The following is a 10,584-nucleotide window of genomic DNA, read 5'->3' as shown; positions in this document are numbered from 1 at the left end:
AGGGACACAGGTGAATTTGAGTACAACTTTCCATCCACAGACCGATGGGCAATCATAACGTACCATACAGATACTGGAAGACATGCTTAAGGCCTGTGCTATGGAAATGAGTGGCAGTTGGGAAGCATACATACCTCTTTGGAGTTTGTTTATAATAATAGCTATCAAACTACCATTGGGATGGCTCCGTATAAGGCATTATATGGCAGAGAGTGCAGAATGCCCCATATTGGGATAAAGTAGGTGAGCGAGATGCTTGGAGCAGAGATGATATAGATGACGTGTGATACGGTCGACGTCATTCGGGAAAGAATTAGAGCAGTCCAACCACGTCAAAAGAGCTATGCAGATAACTGCAGGAAAGATATTGAATTTCAAGAGGGGGAAAAGGTATTCCTCAAAATCTCTCCTACCAAAGGGTTGCATAGATTCCACAAGAGGGGCAAGCTAACTCTGAGGCATATTGGCCCATTTGAGATCTTGGCTCAAGTTGGCTCCATAGCATGTATGTTAGCTCTTCCACCTTCTCTCAGCAATGTTCATAATGTGTTCCACGTGTCTATGCTAAAGCAGTACATCTCTGATCCATCACATGTGCTACCGGTGGAACCTGAATATTTAGAAGCTGATATGACTTATGAAGAGTAGCTCACTGAAATCTTAGATCGAAAGATAAAGACTCTTTGCAATCGCTCCATCACCTTTGTGAAAGTTCGATGGGCCAATTATTCGCTTGAGGAAGCATCTTGGGAAAAAGAAGATGACATCCAAGCCAAGTATCCACATCTTTTCGGACAACAAGGTACTACAATTTTAAGGATGAAATTTTCAAAAGGGGGGTGGGTAAATGTGATACCTTACTTTTTAAACCTGATATAATTTCCCGGTTGGTTCGGTTTGGTATTGCAGGATCGAACCCAAGCGAGCCGATTCGAGTACCTTATGGAACATGATGGCAAAAGTGACTTTGAATTTGGGTTGGCCAAATGAGTTGGAGTCAGTGCCGAGTGAAGCTTGCGTACCCAAACTGTGCACTTAGATGTATCACGAGGCCATGTACGCACAATAAAGGTACGTAGCCATATTTTATGATAAGTACGTGTATTAATCAATTACCAGGGGTGAAATACGTGTCGGGGCCGAGCTCCATTAAAAACCCCAATGATTAGGATAAGTTTTGGCCAACTGGTGGGTGGTAATAGGTGGGTTGGACCCACCAGTGTGACCTACCACTCTGGTCTCTAGATATTTTGACCCCACTACAAATAACATAGATTACCTTTCTTTCACCTCATTTAATTGTTTTACACTGTGTTTGAGAAAAGTAAAGAAGAGAGAGAAAAAGGAGAAAGGGGAGAGAGGAAGGAAGAAGAAGATGGGGAAGGAGGTGATCGTCGTGCGTCGCTAGGGTCAGATCTCTTGAATCTGACATCGGATTAACGATCCTCATCTTGAGATCTACGATTTGAGATGAACAAAGACCATATTCGTCAAACCCTTATGAAACCCTAAGTGAAACCCTTTGATTTAGGTAGTTATCCTTGGGATCTTGTTATGATCTTTTGAGAATGTGAATCTAAGGTTTAATAAAGGTTCTATATGTTATTTATGAAGGATTTGGAGGAAGACTTTCAAGATTTGTGAAGCATTTGTTGATCTCTTGAGCTAAAGAGAAAATTTTGAAGTGATTGTTTAAGATTTTAAATGTAACCGCAAGTGTACGGATTAGTGTAGCTATGGGTCGAACTCAGAGAGAGCAGCCACTTTATTTTTTTTCTTTTAATAATACAAAAGTGAACCTATTAATGGTTGTGATTTAATTCTAACTACCGTCCTAAACATATGTATCTAAAATAACATCCTAACCATTCGTCATCTAAGAATTTAAAGACGCAAGCCACGCAATTAAAATTAAATAAAAAAATAAGTGAAAATAAACAACCCACGCAATTAAAATAAATAAAGGAAAAAATACTGAAATAAAAATAAAGTAAAAGAAAGGGGAGAAAGCCAGGGAGAGACTCATAAGTATGTTTCTCTACTTAGCCCGAGGGATGCATCATAATATGAGCTTCCCTACTTGACCAGAGAGTCACTCTTACAAGGGTTACTCTACTTGGATTTAGGGAAAGGGAGACAATTAAAATAAAAGCAATAAATTGATGGTTCTATAGCTAGGAGGGGCAAAGCCAACATATACACTAGCCATGAACCTTGGGGGAAAGGGATAGCAATAATGTAACGACTGAAATTAAAATCCTAAATTAAGAAAGAAAGGGTAGTCAGAAGAGGGAATGAGAGGGGGGAGAGAAGACTATTGAAGGAGCCTACTTACTTGAACTTCAACCCTTGAACTTGAAAGCTTGGGTGATTTGAGATACTACCAGTACTAAAAACCAGATCTGGAATAAACCAAATCTGAAATTTTTAGTACTAGAGAAAACAAATCTTGAAACAAAAAAAACTGAACTTGAAAAAAAAGATGCTCCACGGCTTGTGATCTTGTCACCTAGATCTAAGCCTAGAACTATAACTTTAAAAATTACAACTCAATTGCATAAATCATAAACATAAAAGGCTGAATAAGAATAAAAGAGTGATTGCATTAATTGACATAAAAAAACTATTACAAAAGTGATTAAAGCAAAAATAAAGAAGAACTAAAACTAAAGAGAGTGAGAGAGGGAGAGAGAGAAGAAAACTAAGCATAAACTAGAAAATAAACTAAGGGGAATAATAATTAGGAGGGGGGAGGAAGGGGCTTTTATAGGGCTTTTGTCTTGCCTCCTTCCTTCTACAAGTCTTCTTTAAGAAAAGAAATAAAATAAAATAAAATAAAATCTTGGTAAAAATCCTCATTCTCTGAGATATTGTGTGAGGAAAGAGAGAATCTGTTTCCAAAATTAACAAATTCTATTCCTTCCTTGCAATATTAACCAATATCTTGCAATCTTGATTAAATCAGAAAGGAATCTCTGCATAGCATCTTCAAGATCTTGTGAGGTGGCAAGGAGAGAGAATAATCTTCAGGATTTTGTAGGAGAGAGGATGTGGTACCAATGAGTGGGTCCCACCTTTGGACTGGTTCTTGATTCACTTTAAGCACTTTCTCTTGTAAACTTGGAAACTAAAAAAATAAAAGAAAAATAAAAGTAGTACTATCCAAAGTGGGGCAAAATGTACACTTATATCCCTAAGATTTCACACATTATTGTGCTCATCAAATTCCCCCATACTTGACTTTTTCTTGTCCTCAAGCAAGATAAATAAATAAAGAAATGAAAGAAAAAGCCTAACTCACTTTCGTAGGAATCACGGTTGCACTTAGCATGTGCAACAAACCTTTAAACCCCTAAGTTACCCTAGTGGACGAGTTGTGTCTCGTGGGTGTTTGCAGTGAATATACACCCAAAATTCAGATAAATAAATCCCAACCTTGGCTAAAGGTAAGGCTCATACCGATCCTGAGTAAAGATAATTTTTCTTACAAGGGACCCCCACACTTGAACTTTTATTACCCTTGATCAATTCCAGGCACTAGCATATTTCTTAATTTGGAACTCACCTCGTCTCTTCCAAAACATCCTTATCTTAAGGCAAAACCACTTGTGAAGAAATAGGGAACCAATGACGAAGGCGTTGGAGTGTTTTTTACCAAAACATCTTACTAAGCATTAATGACATTTGTACATTTTTTTTTCTCTTTTTTTTTTTTCGCTTAAACTCTATTCTACTCCACTACTTTTGGCCTGAATGACATGGTGGAGCAAACACTAGACACTCAAGTTACTATGTAGCTTTGCTTTTTGCATATGCCCACAAAGATAGTGATGCTAGAGTTCCTTCAGAAGTTTCCTCCCAAGGAATTTCGATCAAGACACCACGCTTCCTGAGGCGTAATGCCCTGTCTAGTTCTGAGGGAATCAACTCTTATTCTTCTGTATACCACATTTCACATTTCATTTAAAATTGTGCATTTGGCAACCCATGCCAAATTAAAAAGAAGGTCTCAACTCCAAATCAAAAGTACAAGGAACCCACAGACTTACATATGGTCTAACACCATAAAACAGGGGTCTCTTATTTTTCAAAAGAAAGTCCCATCTCAAGACACATGCTTGTTTCTTTCTTCTCAACAGGGTTTTTATATGTTCAAAATGGGTACCTTAGTCAAAAATTTTATTTTCATACATCAAGCAACCGAATGGTATGATCATTAGCCAAAAGCCAAAGTAAGACTTCATCCTTTAGCAAGCTAAAAAAAAAACAGAAAGAAAAACAAATAAAACAAAGTGGAAAAAGCAGAAACTGGTTTCCCTCCCCCATACTTAAGTCATGCAATGTCCTCAATGCAAAGAAAGAATTAAAAACAAAGACAATGCAAGGAGGTCATACCTGATTAAAAGTTAGTCATTAGTGTAAAGGTTCATGGAGATCCATGACCTCTTCACTACCTGTATTAGGAAACTAGAGGAATGGCTTCAAACGCTGACCATTAACCTTTGAAATTACCTATGGTCCTGGATTCAAAATCTCCACAGCCCCATAGGGATATACATTATGGACAATAAATGGGCCATCCCATTGGGATCTAAGCTTACCAGGAAAAAGATGCAATCGAGAGTTGTACAATAAGACCTTATCACCAATTGCAAAAGATTTACGCAGAATGTGTTTATCATGGAAAGCTTTGGTCTTTTCCTTGTAAATCCTAGAACTTTCATAGGCTTCATTCCTGAGTTCCTCCAACTCAGATAGTTGGAGCCTACGATGAATTCCCATATCAGAAAAATCAAAGTTGAGCTTCTTGATGGCCCAAAAGGCTTTATGCTCCAACTCAACTGGTAAGTGACAAGCTTTCCTATACACCAAACGGTAGGAAGACTGACCAAGATCGGTCTTGAATGCAGTCCGATGGGCCCACAAGGCATCAATGAGCCTAAGGGACCAATCCTTACGGTTGGGATTAACAGTTTTCTCCAAGATTTGTTTGATCTGCCTATTAGACACGTCCACTTGGCCACTAGTTTGGGGGTGATAAGGGGTAGATAACTTATGGGTGATCCCATACTTTTTCATTAGGGCCTCAAAAGGCCGATTACAAAAATGAGTACCCCTATCACTAATTATTGCACGTGATGCACGAAAGTGGGAAAAAATGTTCTCTTTGAGAAACTGGACCACCACTTTGTGGTCATTAGTTTTACAAGGTCTCGCCTCTATCCATTTAGAAACATAATCAACAGCCAAAAGTATGTATAAATTCCTAAAGGAATTAGGGAATGGTCCCATAAAATCGATGCCCCAAACATCAAAGATCTCAACTACCAAAATAGGATTGAGGGGCATCATGTTCCTCTTATTGATATGGCCAAAAGACTGGCAGGAAGGACAAGCCTTGCAAAAACCAAAAGCATCTCTAAAAAGAGTGGACCAATAAAATCCGCATTGGAGAACCTTTGCAGCAGTTTTCTTAGGTCCAAAGTGTCCACCACATGCATGATCATGATAAAAAGAGATAATAAAATATTGCTCATGATCAGGAACATATCGTCGAATAATCTGATCCGGACATATCTTAAACAAATAAGGATCATCCTAGAAAAAGTGCTTAACTTGGGAATGAAATCTATACTTATTTTGGGTGGACCAGTGATCCGGAGTCACACCTGAAACTAAGAAGTTGACAATGTCAGCAAACCATGGGTCAGTGGACACTGCAAACAACTGTTCATCTGGAAAGTTCTCATTGACTGGAGAATCGACAGTTAAGGAATTGGGAAGTCGGGATAAATGGTCTGCAACTAGGTTTTCAACTCCTTTTTTATCCCTAATTTCTAAATCAAACTCTTACAAAAGTAAAACCCACCTAATGAGATGGGCTTTGGCATCCTTCTTCTGAACTAAGTATCTAAGAGCAAAATGATCAGTATACACCACCACATGTGAACCAACTAAGTAAGACCGAAACTTTTCTAATGCAAACAAAAAACCGCTAAAAATTCTTTTTCAGTGGTTGTATAATTGAGTTGTGCATCATTTAAGGTCCTACTAGCATAATAAATGACAGTGGACAATTTATTAATCCTTTGACCTAAAACCGCTCCTATGGAAAAATCTGAAGCATCACACATCAGTTCAAAAGGTTCAGTCCAAACAGGTGGTTGAACAATGGGTGCATTGGTCAACTCCTTCTTAAGTTGTTTGAAGGATTCTAGGCACTCTTTAGAAAACTCAAAAGTTTGATCTTTGGCAAGTAATGAAGAGAGAGGTCGGGCTAACTGACTAAAGTTCTTAATAAACCTTCTGTAGAAGCCCGCATGCCATAGAAAAGATCGGACGTCCTTAACAGATTGAGGAGGTGGTAAATTATCAATTAAATCCACTTTGGATCTATCTACCTTAATTCCTTCCTTGGATATTACATGGCCTAAAACAATACCAGATTTAACCATGAAATGGCATTTCTCCCAATTCAAAATCAAATTCTTAGATATGCACCTTTTCAAAACTAGAGAAAGATGATGAAGACATCCAGAATAGGAATTCACATGAATTGAAAAGTCCTCCATAAATACTTCTAAGAAATTTTTGACCATGTCAGAAAATATGCTCATTATGCATCGTTGGAACATAGTAGGGGCATTACAAAGCCCAAAAGGCATACATCTATAAGCAAATGTTCCATATGGGCATGTAAAAGTGGTCTTATGTTGGTCCCCTAAAGCAATTGGGATCTGGTTATAGCCGGAATATCCATCAAGAAAACAATAGTATTCATGTCCAGCTAACCTCTCTAACATCTGGTCAATGAATGGCAATGGGAAGTGGTCCTTCTAGGTTGCCACATTAAGTTTCCTGTAGTCTATGCACACTCTCCACCTAGATTGGACACAGGTTGGAATTAGTTCATTATTGGCATTGGGAACTACAGTCACATCAGACTTCTTAGGCACTACGTGAACTGGGCTTACCCATTGGCTGTCAGAAATAGGATAAATTATTCCATGATCCAAGCACTTTAGGATCTCTTTCTTAATAGCTTCCATCATCACTGGGTTAGCTCTTCTTTGGGGTTCCATGGATGGTTTGGAATCCTCCATAAGATGTATATGATGTTGCACAATAGAAGGGCTTATACCCTTTATATCAGCCATGGTCCAACCTAGGGCTTCCTTATTATCTTTTAACACTTTAAGTAACTCCTCTTCCTGGCTAGAAGTCAAATTTGAAGAAATTATTACAAGAAGAGTCTGGTCAGGCCCTAGGAATGCATACCTCAAATTAGATGGCAACTCCTTAAGATCTAGCTTAGGGGGTTCAACTATAGAAGGTTTGGGAATAGAATTGGAAAGGGGTCCTAAGGGCTCCACAGGTGTGTGAAGACTTAAGGCTTCAGAAAAAAAAATTTCACTATCATCATCCAACTCATGCATACACTCTTGGAATTCTGAATCAAAAATAATATCAAAGTTGGTAATTAAATCATCAGAAAAATCCAGAAAATCCTCAATCATATTAATCTCTTCTTCCATATGTGGTTGCTTGCCTATCCTAAACATGTTAAACTCAACAGTTTGGTTACCAAAAGATAATCTTAGAAAACCATTCCGACAGTTAATTAATGCATTACTGGTAGCCAAGAATGGTCTTCCTAGAATTATTAGGATCTCATCATTGGTTGAGAAGCGCTTGGTATCTAACACAATGAAATCAACAGGGAAAATAAATTCCCCCACCTTTAGTAAGACATCCTCAACCATCCCTTTAGGAATTTTAACAGACCTATCTGCCATCTGAAGAGTAGTTCCAGTGGCTTTCAATTCTCCCAATCCAAGTTGTTTGTACACATGGTAAGGTAAAAGATTCACACTTGCATCGAAGTCAAGTAAGGCATGCTCAATGTAGGTGTTGCCTATGACACAAGATATGGTAGGGCTCCCTGGATCCTTATACTTGGCTGCTATAGGCTGAGTAATTATGGAACTAATGTTACCTTCCAAGAACGCCTTTTTGGGCACACTAGTTATACGTTTGTGAGTACACAAATCTTTTAGTACCTTTGCATAGGCAGGGATCTGGGATATGGCATCCAAAAGGGGAATGTTCACTTCTACCTTTTTGAAGACTTCTAAAATTTTGTCCATGGAAGCAGTCTTCCTTTTGTTTACCAAGCGATTAGGAAATGGGACAGGATGAACATATGGACTATTAGGGATTTGCTCTTGTTCAGAAGAATCATTTTTTGTTTCCTCAACCAAATCATCTTTAGTTTCAGAAAAATATTTAGGTTCATCAGACGAACCTGAAACAAGAGGCACACTTGTGTCCTCAATTGAAGGAGAGTTAACATGAGTAATAGATGAGGAAGATTTAGGAACACTCTATTGGTACTCTCTACCACTCCTAAGGGCATAAACAACATTACATTGGTTAGAGGGCCCTTGTTGGGTCTGACCTTGTACTATATTCGGTGGTGCATTAGTTGATGTTTGTGAACTAACAGGCTGATGATGCCTAGGGTTAGGCTCTGGTTGACTGGGTAAAGTTCCTTTCTCCCTCTCATGCATAATTAAGACAACTTGAGTGAGTTCTCTCGTAAGATTTTGATAGCTTGTCATGAGGAGGGCCATATTTTTTTCCAAGTCACTTATTCTACTTGCCTCTCCAGTGTTGGTAAACCCAGGGGGTTGCTGATAAGATGATAGGAGAGGGACCCTAGAAAAACTAGCCTGAGGTCCTACATTTAACCTAGGGAAAGTATTTTGAGAAAAAAGATTATTGTGCAAAGGGAGCCCTTTGGAGTCCAGGTTGACCTTGATTATGGAAATTGGAAGGCCCTGCTTGGTTGCCCTTATTCCAAGAGAAATTTGGGTGATTTCTCCATCCAGGATTATAGGTATTACTATATGGATTATTCTGGTATAAGGCATTAACACTATCATTAGAAGTGCCCCCAGAGGTGTTGGGGCATTCTTCTAGGAGATGTCCAGGGGACTGGCACCAAGCACAAATCTTAACCAAATTGACTGATGATGGCTCCCTAGGAACAATAGCCTCAATCCTCTTGATTAGGCTATCCAAATGGGCTTCCTTGGCTACTATCCCATCCACAAAATATCATTTTCCTCCTATGGTTCTTTCACTCTCTTAGGTTGATTCCCACTCACGGGTTTTGTCAGCTAAGTCAAGTAAGAACTTCCCATGCCTTTCCTTCATCTGTAAAGGATGTGAATCCCTCAGGGCACATAGACTCTATCATTTGTTTAGTTGGGTAATCAATACCCTCATAAATTATTTGACATAAATGCCATAAGTCTAGGCCATGGTGAGGGCATTCTTGGAGTAGATCCTTGAATCTCTCCATAAGTTTGGAAAATGACTCACTAGACTTTTGCCTAAACTGAAGGATATCACTTCTAAGCTTATTGCTCTTGTGAGTTGGGAAAAACTTCTTAAGGAAGATAACTGTGAACTGTTCCCATGAGGTTATAGAATTTGTGGGTAACCCATACAACCACTTCTTAACTTGGTCTTTCAATACAAAAGTGATAAACCTAAGCTTAACAACATCATCAGAAAGCTATTGGATCTTAATTAGAACACATACCTCTTCAAATTCTCTTAAATATAGGTATGCATCCTCTGAGATCAACCCATGGAAGTGGGGCAACATATTGATTTATTGAGATTTGAGTTCAAAATTATGGCCCTAGGCTTGTGGTAGAACTATGCAGGAAGGTTGGGCTGTTCTAGCAGGGTAGAACCTATCTTTTAGGGATTTAGGTGAAGGGTTTTGCTGTTGGTCTCCCATATTGAAGGGTTTTAAAGAGAGCAAACGTATAGGGTCACTACTTGTTGGATCTCTTCTTTCTAACCAATTCTTAGTATTACGTACCCACCTAACACTCATGCAATAGAAAACTACCCACAACTAGAGTATGACAAGCACAAAAGAATAGATAGCAAAACTTTTTTTTTATGATTTTTTTATTTTTTTGAATTTTTTTTGGCTTTTTGAGAGCTTACCGACAGGGATCCGGGGTTGCTCAGGTCAATTCCTAAGGTACTACTATAGGGCGAAACCTGTCTTTATCATACTATAAGGCATGGCGACCTCCAACGATACAACTATTATTGCAAGTTGTTCTTCTCAGGAATTCAATAAAAGAAAATGAAAAACAAAACAAAGCAAACAAAACACTCCGATTTATCAAAAGAAAATGAAAAATAACATGGAACTGTCTCCCCGGCAATGGCGCCAAAAACTTGTTTGAGAATTTAAATGTAACCACAAGCGTACGGATCAGTGTAGCTACCAGTCAAACTCAGAAAGAGCAGCCACTTTATTTTTTTTTCTTTTAATAATGCAAAAGTGAACCTATTATTGGTTGTGATCTAATTCTAACTACCATCCTAAACATATGTATCTAAAATAACGTCCTAACCATTCGTCATCTAAGAATTTAAAGACGCCACGCAATTAAAATTAAACAAATAAATAAGTGAAATTAAACAACCCACGCAATTAAAAAAATAAAGGAAAAAAATACTGAAATAAAAATAAAGTAAAAGAAAGGAGAG

The 10,584-nt window shown here is 38.3% G+C and overlaps 1 non-coding gene across 1 annotated transcript; it reads left to right on the top strand.

Moving 5' to 3' along the window:
* Nucleotides 1-9,320: 9,320 nt before the first annotated feature.
* On the top strand, nt 9,321-9,427 carry LOC122083006. The gene has a single exon (XR_006141534.1). It is a non-coding gene; the product is annotated as a small nucleolar RNA R71 (small nucleolar RNA).
* Nucleotides 9,428-10,584: the final 1,157 nt, after the last annotated feature.

Source organism: Macadamia integrifolia, chromosome 6 (genome assembly GCF_013358625.1).
Source record: "Macadamia integrifolia cultivar HAES 741 chromosome 6, SCU_Mint_v3, whole genome shotgun sequence".
NCBI classification, from domain to species: Eukaryota; Viridiplantae; Streptophyta; class Magnoliopsida; order Proteales; family Proteaceae; genus Macadamia; species Macadamia integrifolia.
Note: the sequence above shows the minus strand (reverse complement) of the source record. Positions and strands in the feature narration are given on the sequence as shown.